Below are 14,506 nucleotides of genomic sequence, written 5' to 3'. Positions count from 1 at the left end.
CAAAGCATTTCTGATTGATTTATACCATGTTTATCAGTTACACCTCTCTTCTTGGCAACCAGCATTTGTAATGTGATTGGTATCATATAATAAACCTTGTTGGAGCTTACACATCGCTCTGTTGTTCATTTCTCAGTAAAATAAAAATATAAGATAAAGACCCTAACCCTGCAATCAAATAGCAGTGGAAAATCTCTGTGCCCATCTGCAGTCTCACTGAGGCCAATGGGGTTCTGCACAGGCCTGCATGGATCTGACTGTAAGATCAGAGGTCATGCTTTGCTTTTCTGTAGTGTCAAGGGTTTTAAAAATATGAACTAACCACAACCCTGGGAGGAAGCTACGCCCCAGGCCTGCTAGAAATGCCAGGGGATTTTTCGGTGTATTTCTCTTCCGTTACATCTACCCCGCAAATTAAGATGCAATTGCAGAACGGATAAGCATAGCCACATTAGCTTTAGTCTGACACTCTGAAAGCTATGCTTCTTAGTGCCATGTTGGAGCAGCAGACGTTTTGTGGGAATGACCTCCAAGCTGTTCTATTCCCCCTTCTCGTAAGAGCTACACATTGGGATAAGGCTTCAGAAGTTGGGGACTTTCAGATTATGAAGTGAAATTGTGAGCTATTTTGTTAACTACTGGCAAAGCTTGGCTATCGTTGGCCCTTTGGAAGACATAGCGGAAATATGGGGCCTTGCAGGGTAGTTTCCATTTGGATGAGAAATCAGTGACATGGGGCACAGATAGTTTCTATATGTAACTTGTCTATTTACAAAAGGTACACAGGTCCCATTTCCCTGAACAGTCTGGGTATGAACTGCACACAGGGAAGGCACCCATGTCCTGCCCCAAGAAGCAGCCGTTTTCCAGCCCGCTGCTTCTCTCAGGGCTCACCAGACTCCAGAGCCAACCTTACAGGTGGGTGACGTGGGTGATCGTCCAAGGTGCCATGCGGGGGGGAAAGGGGGGTGGGCGCTCTGATCAAGAGGCTGCAGAAGGGCCATGCCCATCCGGGAGGCGGGGAGAGGGGATAAAGGGGGCTGTGGGGCAGGAGGCAGGTGCTCACATGGGTCCCCTCTCTGTCATCTCGGCTGCATGACACTTGCAGTGCGACTGCCACTGTTCCATCTGCTGCTGCTCTGCCCGCTAAGCAGCCGCCTGCTGCTCCGGGAACAAGACTTGAAGGGTGCCAAAGAAAGTTTGCCACTTTCCCTGAGGCCGGCCCTGCCGGACTCACAGCCACATGCAGACTGCTTCTTTCCAGGGACCCCCCTGCCCCCAAACTCGATCTCCCCACGGCTGAACGTTTAGCCTCCTTCCACCCTTCAGCCCCCGAGTTTGAGAGCTAGGAAACCCTTCTGGCTCCACACTCTCTCACGGGCAGGCCAAGGGATCTGGGCATTAGACCCCTGCAGTCTGCCCTACCCTAGAGCCCCAGCTGAGTGCTGTAACCCGCTCATTCACTAAGGGCTACTGAATGCCTTGCACCAGTGACCCCTAACAGGGACTGATTACAATGGCAATGTTCATCATTGTTTGACTTGATCAGTAGCTTACAACCAAGACCACAATTTAAACAAAAACAAAACCTACGGACAAAACACCAACAGTGTAATTAGAAACAAAGGAACAACTTAATCCCTGGTAAAAAGAAAAGGAGTACTTGTGGCACCTTAGAGACTAACCAATTTATTAGAGCATAAGCTTTCGTGAGCTACAACTCACTTCATCAGATGCATATCGTGGAAACTGCAGCAGACTTTATATATACACAGAGAATATGAACCAATACCTCCTCCCACCCCACTGTCCTGCTGGTAATAGCTTATCTAAAGTGATCATCAGGTGGGCCATTTCCAGCACAAATCCAGGTTTTCTCACCCTCCACCCCCACACACAAATTCACTCTCCTGCTGGTGATAGCCCATCCAAAGTGACAACTCTTTACACAATGTGCATGACAATCAAGTTGGGCTATTTCCTGCACAAATCCAGGTTTTCTCACTGAGTTAAACCAGGGTGATTTGGGCCCAGCATAGACAGAGGCGGTTCTGAGTTGCAAAGTGAAGATTGGAGTTTGGGTTTGTTCAGATTTAATATTTTGATTCAGACCCACCTCCAAATATTATTATTTATTCGTATGACTGTAGCTCCTAGAAACCCCAGTTAGAGACCAGCACCCCATTGTGCTACACAGAACAAAAAGACGGTCCTAGCTTTAACCCTCCTTTATATAATAATCCAGTTATAAGAAGGGTTACTCAATATAAAATGGTCCACATTTCCAGCAAACTGTTTTTGATTCCATGGATAATAAGTAAATCACTACATCCCAGGGAACTGGCCTGGCCCCTTCCCCTCATTTCTACCCTTCCCCCCCACCAGCAAATCTGAGTCATTGGCCAGGCCCCACTCACTGCCAGAGCTCCAAACACCCCCAGAACTAGACCAGAGGAGAGGTCTTGAGGCATCTCGGACCTTCTCAATATGCCAGAGATCCAGCTGGGAAGCCAAGCAGTGACAGGAAATGCTGATGAGGAGACCTCAGCTGGTACGTTTGGGTGGTATATTTAACCCGTCCATCCCGTTTATGCAGGTTCGTATGCAGGGGCTTAGGGACCTTTATTCCAGGTCCTGAATGTGCACCACGATGACTGTTTATGGGCTGTCGGAGGTAGCTACAGTAGCAGATGGAAGTGTGTCTCCATGCAGCATCCTTATAGCCCCGTTCAGTCACCATTTTCACTCCCTCCTTCCTCTCCTCAGTTGATTACTTGTTAAAAACATCCCAGATAGGGATGTTTATACTAACTGCACTCCTCCCAATCCCCTGGCAACTGGGAATAGCTCTTCCCTTCACCCACCTGTGCCAGTAGGGCTCTCTGCCTCCTCCCCAGCCATGACTACATGTGGGTGAGCAAAAGACAGCATGCAAGTGGCAGAAAAAGATGGTAAAACTGCTCCCACATCACTAGATGCTTGTTTATTGCATTAGCACAAAAGAGAGCCCAATTTATGTAATGGCTAAAGACATCTAAAATCAGTGTGTGATCATTGCCCTGAGCAAACACAGCATTTCAAGCATTTAATGGTACAATAGTTTCAGGCCCTTAAGATTATACAGGTTATAAAAGGCATCTGAGGTAATTGGGCAGTAATCACATAGCTGCACAATTTCACTGTAATTGTATCAAGCACGGGAGTGTTGCATCTAAGTGCACACGTGCAACATGTTGCAGGCTACAAGCTCTACAGCATATGTATCACAGCTGGAAAATCTCACTGGTTTTAACATGTACTTTGTGCAAATCTGCGGCAGTTATCACTCAGAACTTCCAGAAAGACGTTCCTACCGGAGGACAGGATTCAGAGGCCGGTGGCTGCAACGCACAGACAGTTCTCCTGTTATATCTATCACGGCTCTGATGTTTCTGATCAGAATGTTGGTCTACTACATCGATACGCTGCACTGGGTTAGATTCCACGTGTCCTCTCCAGAAGTTTCTCATTTCCCTGAAGCCATGGGCCCCATCTTCCCTGTCCTCCTCTGGTGCTGGTACCAAAAGGAGTCGCCACATTCCCTCTCTCAGTGGCTAGAAGGTAGCTACTCAAAGGGCCACAGGATGCCAGAATCAGCAGGGGTTAAAGAGAGCCTTTGGGCCCAGTTAGCCCCACCCCACTATACCTGCGGCCAATGCCAGGCTGGGGGCAGGGAGAAAAGAAGAGAGCCTGGCTCAGTTCGGGGCTGACTGGTGAAAAGGCAACAGCTAGCCGCCTTCCTACCTGAGGTGAAGGAGCACTAGCCTGCCTGCCTGGCCTTAAAGACTGAGGCTCCTCAACCAAGCAGGGGTCTAAGAGCCATGCACTCTAACCACTAGGCCACTTGGCCCTCCAAGCTGCCTGTTACATGTATATTTTGGAATTCTCCCAGCAAAGTCTTAATATGAGTCTAAAGCCCCAGACTCTCAAATGCCGAAGCGCAGCCATTTCCATAGAGACAGAGGTTAGGGGTCTATTATAGGAGTGGGTGGGTGAGGTTCTGTGGCCTCCGATGTTGAAGAAGTCAGACTAGAGGATCACAATGGTCCTCAGACTAGAGGATCACGATGGTTCTCAGACTAGAGGATCATGACGGTCCCTTCTGACCTAAAATCTAGGAGCAAATGAGCACAGGATTCAATTTCATCTGGACATCAGATGGTCTCTTGGCTGCCTTGCATGTCAACCCTACACAACATGGAGAACTCCCCCTTATCAGCAGAACAGCAGTATTGCATCTCTCCTGGTAGCAAAGTTGTTCTAAGAGCTAACGCCGCCTGTCTCCCCCAGATAAACACTATGTTCTGCAGGTAACAAGAATTTATTCTTCTCTCCTTTTGTTCACATGCAAGACACCTTCTGAAAAGCCCTGGCATGCTCTGGATGTCTGGTGAGCTCTAAAAATCTACACTGAATCACGAAGCAATCCAGAAAATCTTTAGCTCCATTTGCTCTGTAACCACCTGTCCATCATCAAATGAGAGGGGGAAAAAACAAAAACAAAGACACAAAAAGTTTCAATGAGTAGATGTCCATGGTGCATTTCCGAAATTCGCAAATCCAGAAGCCTTTCTTCACCTTAAACTTTCTTGTCCATTCATTCAGCACCCGGACAGCCTCTTGTCCGAAGAGTAACATACAAAGAGAGATGTTGAATGGCCACTTGATGATCTGTCCACGCCTTCACAAATTAAATGTGCAGGCCTGATCAGGCCCTGCCTTTGGAAGGATGATTCCTCAAGCTGTCCTCACCCATTTAAAACAGAAAATCTATCTCCTTCACATTGCAGATCGCTATTCATCCTTTGTTTCCTCCCCCGGTTACACAGTGCTATGGGATATCTCATTGTCCTGGATCTGTGAGCTTTCCTTGCAAAGAAAAATAGGAATTTATCTCAACTTACCTGGAAATTTCCTTTCTTCGAGCAGGAAAGTCTGCAGATCCATCCCATCTGGCACAAATATTACTATTCTGAGGGAAGGATTACAGTACTGCATCTTTACTCCTTTCTCTCTTTGGTACACAGTATATCTCTGTCTGCTGGTAGGAACGTGTTTGTGTGTATTTTTGGCTATGGTCACTAACCTGTTGGTTAATGGTTCAAGGAATTAGGTTAATCACAGAATCATAGAATCATAGATTTTAAGGTTAGAAGGGACCATTATGATCATCTAGTCTGACCTCCTGCACAACGCAGGCCACAGAATCTCACCCACCAACTCCTGTAACAAACCCCTAACTTATGTCTGATCTATTGAAGGTTAATGAAGTAGCTTTGGAAGTATCACAAACTAGTTGAATCTCCAGAGGTGTGGTCATACCCTCTCTACTTTGACTGACTAGTCTGGTTCTGCCTCACAGGAGCTGCCAGCAAGGGAAGACGCATTTTCATGGATCTGTGGGTTTTCCCTGATAGAAGAATGGAATAATACATTTTCCTAATCTCACAAAATCATGTATAAGGAACAATACACACACACACAGAGCACTGGTTTTACTCTGCTCACAGTCAGGTTTTAAATCAGGGAATCTGGCAATTCTAGAAAACAAAAAATTCCCCCTAATTTTTCATACCTTCCCGGAGAATTTATTAAATTTATTTCTCTGGCCAAACAAATGAGCCTGGAAATAAATATCTGCATCCTGCTCTGGGAGCTTGAGAATGGTCTGATACTCTTGGGAATAGTTTTCAATCTCTCTCTCTATGTGGAGAGAGAGAGAAATGTGGGCTCCCTAGAAATTTTTTTGTCTTAACTAGCTCATAAATTCTTCACCATAACCTTGATCGTTTATAACAGCTGCTTCACTTTTCTCAACAGGTATAGTAGTGGTATTAGCATGATGCAAAAGTTAAAAATGACAGAAAGAACGAGGTGTACTTGTGGCATCTTAGAGACTAACAAATTTATTTGAGCATAAGCTTTCGTGGGCTAAAGCCCACTTCATCAGATTCATGCAGTGGAAAATACAGTAGGAAGATATATATATATTTACAGAGAACATGAAAAAATGGGGGTTGCCATACCAACTCTTAACGAGACCAATCGATTAAGGTGGGCTATTATCAGCAGGAGAAAAGACAGACGTTCACTCCCTAATTATACTAATCACATTTCAGGCCTTTTTAACGTCATAGTGAATATTTTGCTAATAATCAAGTCATTAGACATGGATCTAAACCAAAACCCCAGATTTAAATACCCCAGGCTTTGGGGGCCTTTTGAAATCTGCAGCGAACCTCAATCAGAATTTTGAAAGTCTGTATTATCAAAACCCTTGATCCAAACACTCCTGAGCTTCGGAATCTGTGAGGCCCAGATATGAACTGTCTCTACATACAAAATAAGCTTTGCTTAGCCAGAAACTTACTGCCCTAATGTGTTTACTGTGTGAATTATGGTGTATCTAAAATATATCTTGGAATGGGTTCTAATCTACTGTGCCTTGTAACCATCACTGAGGGTTTTTTCACCTTTGTCTGCTATTGCTCTGTCTTAAATTCTTACCCTTTCACAACCCTCTCTGTTTCTCTCTCTTAACTCCACTTGCTGACCAACCCATTCCATCTATAGCAGGATTACCGAGCTCCAGATACACAATGAGTATTCAAAAGGCACAAAGAACTAGAAAACCTGTCTGTGGCAAACAGAAAGAAGCAGATTGTGGAAGCGCGTATGAATGAACCTGAGCTCCCAGTGAAAAGCAGTGACCAAAGCCAAATGACAATACAATATGCAGACGAAGGACTTCCAGTTTGGGTATTTAAGCTGCATTAAGCTATCAGTGCAGTAACTGCAGAAGAGAAAGTCAGTCAGGTGATTTGTCAGGATGGCAAAGGTAATTTTTTATTATACTTCCATTCCCTTCCCACCACGCACACATACACTTTTTAAAGCCCCTTTTGGTAGCTGATGATTGTTTTCCGCCCCACGCACACATCTTATTACTATATTCCTCATCTTTCAGATCCACAGCTGGTGTTAATCAGGGCAGCTCTGCTGAAGTCAACAGAACTATACCAATTGAGACCAGCTGAGGATCTGGTCCTGACTTTTAAGGAGGAACTCTTCCGTCCCACCTATATCAGCTGCTACTTTCTTGCTATGCCCCATCAGGAGAGAAAGGGAAAGACACACACACACAGAAAACTCCCACTGGAGTTACCCAACACTGATACTATCCTGTCAATCAACCAGCCAAGGATTGTTATTAATACACAGTAATGTGCTCTGTTCCTTTCTCAAGTGGCTCACCTACAGTGCCTAATTGCAATGAAAGAGGTGCTGGTGCTCAACAATTAGGCGCTGGAGCTCAAGCAATTTTTTTACATTCATAACTGATGCAGCAAGCCCAGAGGTGCCGGGACTACGAACTGCCAAGCCTCGAGGTGCCGAGGCTCACCCCTGGCAAGCCTTGGCACAAATTAAGCACTGGTCACCTGTTCTCTACCTGCCTCCACTGACATGGAGGGACCATACTTGAAGCCATGTCCAATATTATAGCTATCTACCCAACCAATGACCCTTCTTCACAGTGAGCAATATCAACACGAGCTGAACCAAAGCAAGGCACTACACCAGCTAACACCATAATGGTCCAACCCACACAGAATTCTCTGTAACACAGCTCTGATGGTCTATTCCCTCTCTCTAGATCATCTTCTGTGAGGACAAGAACTTCCAGGGCCACTCCGATGAAAGCACCAGTGACTGTCCTGATCTGCAGTTCCAGCTGAGCCACTGTAATTCCATCCGGGTAGAAAGTGGCTGCTTCATGATCTATGAACAACCCAATTACATGGGACAGCAGTACTTTCTCAATAAGGGTGAATATTCTGACTTCCAGCAATGGATGGGCCTCAGTGATTCCATCAAGTCCTGCCGTGTTATCGCATCAGTAAGTCAGCTGTCATTTATTTCAAACAGTAGTAATTCTATCAGAGAATTAGGCACGATCTCAAACTAATACATTACAGAGTGCAATACAATCTGTATGTGGGCCTGGCTTTCCTGAAGGAAGCCAGTTGTGAGGATGCTCCTGGTATAAACCAATTACAGCGTACCTGAGCAATAAATTGAACAGGGCTGTTGGCCACCTGTGAGTCTTCAGCAGTGCATAATAGTTTTGTGTAGCTAGAGGAAAGAAAGAAGTGTGGGTGACACTGGGTTCCAAGTGACTACATGTGCATTGGTTGACTGGAACCCACCCTCATGAACATTCGTTCTGAATGGCTGTGGGTTCTACCTCTGCTCCCTTCCTGGTCCCCAGTGCGCGGGATTGAAGATGGAGAGAGGGGATCAGGGAGCATTCCTGAGAGAAGAAGGGGGTGTATTGAAGTATACTGTGCTCCTGTTATTCTCTGTTCCCATGACCCATGGGGTATAAATTACAGCCCTGGGGCTGCTCTAACTTACACCAGGCCAGACCCTAGAGAACCCCCTTATAAGAGTATTGAAAAGGTGACTTAAAACGCAAGGATGGGCTCACTAAGAACTGAGGACGTGGGGCAAGATGGAGCCTTTGGGTTCAGCCCATGTAAGGGACAGTACATAGCTGCACCACCCAAGAAGTACCTTTCCTGCTTCCTCCTAGCTAGAGTTGGGGTTCACTTAGTACCCCCCTTTTGGGGATGGAGTTTATTCCCCTCAGGCCTGTCCAGTTCTGCTGCTCAGTATGCGGTAGGGGGCAGAGCCAAGACAGTCCTTTCCCCTGAGCTCCAGTCTAAGAGGATCATACCAGCCCTTATCCCCTTTTGCAGCTTAGGGAACAATCAAGCCCTTCTTACCAGGTGTATTGCTCTGCATTTGCTGCAGTGGGACCATGCACAGCAGCAAGTGCTATGCCCGGGAGTGTTTGCAGGACTAGTCCCTTATAATAAAAGATGCCAAACAGGGGAGACTTCTCAGGACCTCAGATTCTGTTTTAGGACTCAACCTCATCAGAACAGAACTAAAAGTAACAACACAAGAGCAGTGTGCCTAACCCACAGGGCTGTTGTCCCCGGATTCCCAGTCAGATGGGGTTCTGTCCTGCCACCATTGAATTCAGTGACCAAGCTCCATTGAAGTCAATGAGGCAGGATCAAGACCAGAGCAAGAAGCTGGAGGGAGTCCAGAGGTGTGCAATAAAAATGATCCAGGAGCAGGATGGATTAATATATAAGGAAAACTGCAAAGAGCTACTTACGCTGAGTGAAGCAACTGCTAAGGGTAAGGGGCATATAAGAACACTGTACAAATATTAGAAATATCAGGTGGGGAGAGTTTTGGTGGTAGAAGGGGGATATAACTAGGGGTGACAGGATGGAGATGAATTTCCACCGAGTAGCAGGATAACTTCCTAGCAGGGGGTTGTATTAGGATCTCTACACAAACAAGTTGTGCTGCTTTAACTATCCCGGCTGACTGTGGGGATCTACTGCTCCTACACCCACACCACACACAGACTGAGCAGAAGGGATCTTGTAGGAATGCTGGGTCTGTCACTGCCCGTTAGTTCACAACAAAGTTTTAGGCCTGGGACAGCTTGTTTAAATAGATCAATACTGTCCCCTCTCTAGTGACAGCAGGGACTGAACTCAGAACCTTCACCACTAAGAGAATGACCCTCTACCGCTTGAACTAAAGGAGCAACTCCATTAGATAACAGTGAGAGTAGCTTTGGGGGCAAACATGTAGTGTGCAGCAATCTGGGGTATGAATGTACAGCGCCCAGCCTTTCCCATGCTAACTGGTGATGTGGCACCTCCTGCTGCATGCTGGCAAATCCCTAACATGCACTGCGGTACAGTGGCTTGGACCACCACTGTACCAATGGGAACTTTTAGTGTGAGGTAGCAGGGTCCACACAGTCAGTTAGTGCCCAGCATGCTAAAGCACTATGGATTTGCAGCCCGGCTTGCCGCACAGTAAGTGTTCACGTAAACAAGCCCTTCCTCTCTGATGTGGATCAGCTAATTGAAGCGGGAACAACACACACTGACCTTGTGGGTGGCACATCTTATTCAGGCTTGTATAAAGGTGTCTCCCTTTAAAGGTTACATGCAAACCAAGGGGGAATGGGTTTGTGCCCTTTTTTGCTACTTTGTGGTCCATAAAGGAGCCCTCAAGGTTTTTTAAAGGTTTTTTTTCCCTTGCCTTCCCCCCGCCCCTCAGAAATATCGGGACAGTTGAGTCTTGTTTCATTTTTCACCATTCCTTGGGTGACTCAGAAATGTGGGTTGGGAGCTTTCTCGCCCTTAACTGAAGAGATGTAGGAGCTGAATTCCTAACAAAGCGAGCTTTTTTCCCATTGTAGTTAAATAGACATTAATGAAAAATAAACAAATCAAAGGGCTGGATTTTCCACTGGGATACACTGGATGGCCCAAAGTCTTTCAAATAGTCTTAATAAAAATAATCACTTCTGTCATCAATTATAAGCAAGTCCCACTTCCTTTGTAGCTGTGGTATTATACTCCATGAGGTCTTTCAGAGTGAATAAGAGCTGGGTTTTTTTGAATCTTTAAACTATATTTTTATTGTATTTGAACAATAATGTCATCAATAGAATATCGGCAACGCAAAAGATTGTTAAAGATCAATCCATATCAGCAGAATTTATCTAGTGAAGGAGAAGTCCAGAGTATCACTGCTTTCCTATACAAAATTCATTGAGAGGTAAATCAAACACTTACACTCTCAGAAGCCAACTGCTAAAGCTGTGTCAATAAAACAGAGGTTAATTTCCTGTACAAGTGCCTGAGTTTATTTCTCAGACACACGGCAAATAGGAGCACACAGAAAAGAGGTTACACATTTTTGAAGGAAGGTTTCTTATAGAATGATAGAACTGGAAGGGATCTCAAAGGTCATCTAGTCCAGTCCCCTGTAGGAATTAACAAAAAGAAAAGGAGTACTAGTGGCACCTTAGAGACTAACCAATTTATCTGAGCATAAGCTTTCGTGAGCTACAGCTCACTTCATCGGATGCATTCAGTGGAAAATAAAGTGAGATTTATATACACACAGAACATGAAAAAATGGGTGTTATCCTTACAGTGTGTATGATAACACCCATTTTTTCATGTTCTGGGTGCATATAAATCTCCTCACTTTATTTTCCACTGAATGCATCCGATGAAGTGAGCTGTAGCTCACGAAAGCTTATGCTCAGATAAATTGGTTAGTCTCTAAGGTGCCACAAGTACTCCTTTTCTTTTTGCAAATACAGACTAACACGGCTGCTACTCTGAAACCTGTAGGAATTAAGGCTCTAAAAATTTAATTGGGTTCCTCTCCTTAGAGCAAAGATTATATATCTTTGCGAGAGAGATGGAATGAAGGCCTGAAATCCTTAAGGCTGTGACTCCCGCTATTCTATAATGGACTATTTTATGGGACATACTTTACTCCAAACTTGGGCCCTGATTCAGTAAACCATTTAAGCACATTCCTAAATTCATCCCTATGGAGCAAAGCACTTAAGCACTTATGTGATTTTAACACAGTGTGGTCTCATGGATAAAGCACTAGATTGGGGCTCAGTACCCCTGGGTTTCATTCCCAGCCCTGTCACTACCTTCAGGGTGATGTCAGTTTATAGCCTTTGTCTGTTAGATTAAAGAGCCCTTGAATATCAGATATCACCTGTCTGTGTATAGTTACATATCTACCTTGACCAAGACAATTTTAACCTTTGATGAGATAAAAGGGCAGAGTACCTTAAGTCTCCCATTGCAAGGTGTGTTTTTCAGACCTTGAATCATTCTTGCATGCCTAGGTTATCCCTTGCAACACGCTTAAGTTGCATTTCCATTTTACAGATGGATAAAGTGAGGCTCAGTGAGGTCTCAGTATTTTCCTAGGATCTAGTGGATTAACCATAGCTCACAGTCAGGACTTGTGCATTCTAATTCCAGTTTTGACACTCATTTGTTCTGTGACCTGGGATCCAGCACCCTCACCATTTGCTTTCATTTCCGGTTGGAAGTTCACCTATGCCATTTTTTTTTTTTAAGCAAAAGGAGCTTTTCAATTTCACAGACATTCCGACAGCGGAAAATGTTGCATGCAAAAATTAATCTCCATTTTTCCTATTCATTTCATGGAAGTTTCACAAATTCAGATTCAGCTGGGGGAAAAAATGTGTTTGATGGCTCTTTCCCCCATCTGTCATATTTAGACATCTCTCGTGCTTCAGTTACTTTCCTCTTTTATCACCTTAATAATAGTAATAAGAGCACTTAACTCTTACATGGTGCGTCACAGCCGTATACCTCAATGTGCTTTACCAAGGAGGGTTTCACCATTTCCATTTTCCAGGTGGGGAAACCGAGGCACGGAGCGTGACTTCTCCTAAACCACTCAGGAGGTCAGTCGCAGAACTGAGAAAAGAAGCCAGGTTTTCTGCCTCCCATTCAAGTGTCCTACCCATTGGGCCAGACTGCTTTTGACTTAAATTCTTCTTTTGACGGATATTTCCTTACCAAGACTCTAGACCCTGATCCAAAGCTCATTGAAACCAATGGGAGTCTCTTTATTTATATCAATGGGCTTTTGGATCAGGTCTGCATAGCTTCCAAGTATCAGGAAAGGTCCAGGCACCCTTTTTTATTTTCTTTCTTCTCTTTTTGCCACTGCAGCAGAAGGGCTCCAAGATAAAGATTTATGAGAGAGAAGCTCTAAGAGGACAAATGATGGAGTGTGCAGGAGATAGCAGCGAAGTCCACGATTGCTTCCAATACCACCACGTCAGCTCCTGTAATGTACTCGAGAGGCACTGGCAGAGCCACAATGCAGATGGCAGTAGCGCGTGCTGGAACCCGGGGAGTACAGACAACTCACCGAGCGGGGAGCCCTGAACAGCTGACTCGGCTCTTTCTCACCCCACAGAGACTTTCACTTCAGACATTATCCGAGTTCTTGCCATTCTGCTTCAATGGAAAAACAAACCCAGCATGCTGGCATTTCAGCAGCGGTTCTAGTCTGGGTGGGTGTCTAGCAAGGTTTGTTTCCTTTTAAGATGACTATTAAACTCAATGTCAAATGGTACAAGGGTTATGAAGAGTGAGCACTCATAAGGAATATCTGTATATTTAAACCCTGTGCATTTATTACATTGAAAACATGCCTGTGACAGATCCTACAGATGGCCTAGAATGGGAGATAACTTGTCACACAGAGGACTACAGACTAGATCCTGCAATGTGCTAAGCGCTGTGGCCCCAATCCAGCAAAGCACTTAACCACATGCTTAAGTCCCATTGATTTCAATAGGGCCACTCACATGCTTTAAGTTAAGCATATGCATGAGTGTTTTGCTGGATCGGGGCCAGAGTTCTCAGAATCATGGTCCTAGCAGAATGAACACAGGAGGTTGGTGTTGTAAGGGACTCTCAAATAAAGCTAGGGGCACTAGATATTGCAGTACAGGGTAGTCCTTGCCTGAGCACAGGAAGCCTAATTTAGGACAAAATCTTTGACCCCTGCAGAGAGCTTGAATCAGTGGATTTCACTCTAGTAGGTCAAGGAGAAGGAACCTTCTCTCTCAGGGACTGAGCCCCAGCTGCAAGGTTGTAGTAACATCTGCATCTCCTGCATGCCACTTCTCCTCTGGGTTCTGGTCAGTGTGTCTGGTACAGATCCAGGAGCCACTCCCTTGTTCTTTCTCCAACCAACCCTGCCTCAGTCTGTCCCAAACCCCCACCGCCACCCCCACTCTGCTTGCAGAGGGTGCACAGTCCCCTGGCACAATGCAGTTACAGCAGTTTGGCTGAATAAGGCCCTGTGCACCTACAGAATGGGGCAAAATTTCAGCCAGAATGACATGTTCTGTGTGTTTCATGTCATGACCCCAGAGAGCTTCCTAACGCAGCCATGAGAGTCTTGCCATTTCTTCTCTTCCTTGGCCTGTGAGCCAGGAGGAGGTGTCAGAACTAGACATTTTCCCAACAAACATCACTGTGCTCAGGTAAGATCCACAGGAGATCCCACCATAACCGAGACATCTTTTTTCTGCCAATACAAGTCAGCCAGGGAGACCAGCAAGCATGTAAGCTGCTCTTGTGGAGAGAGAATTGCTCACACCCAACAGCCAGATGAAGGAATCCTATGTTCCTTTCCCGAATGGGTCACTAGAAATGTACTATACAAGCAGGGCTGTGCGATTGCTGAGACTAGCAGCTACAAACAGCAGTGACGAGAGGATGAAATAGAAATATGAATGAGTGAAAGTAATGATTTTCATCCCTAGCTCTCAAAGCTCCTTACAAAGGTGCAGCAGGGAAACTTGGACACAGAGAGATGAAGGCGGGGTTTTCAAAGGGGCTGAAGGGAGACAGGTGCCCAGCTACCATTGGAAGTCCATGGGATATGAACATTTTGCTCCTTTTGGCCTTTTTGACAATTCCAGGCAAAAAGACTTAAATACTCAGCCTGCCTCAGAGAAGAGCTCGAACCAAAACTCTGGATCTGAATACGCCCAACC

General features: G+C 45.3%; 1 pseudogene; it reads left to right on the top strand.

Moving 5' to 3' along the window:
• Positions 1-6,868: 6,868 nt before the first annotated feature.
• On the top strand, positions 6,869-13,021 carry LOC140895998 (gamma-crystallin 2-like; annotated as a pseudogene).
• Positions 13,022-14,506: the final 1,485 nt, after the last annotated feature.

The sequence above is a fragment of the Lepidochelys kempii genome, chromosome 11 (assembly GCF_965140265.1).
Source record: "Lepidochelys kempii isolate rLepKem1 chromosome 11, rLepKem1.hap2, whole genome shotgun sequence".
NCBI lineage: Eukaryota > Metazoa > Chordata > Testudines > Cheloniidae > Lepidochelys > Lepidochelys kempii.
The sequence above is the reverse complement of the archived record's forward strand: the minus strand, read 5'-3'. Positions and strand labels throughout refer to the sequence as shown.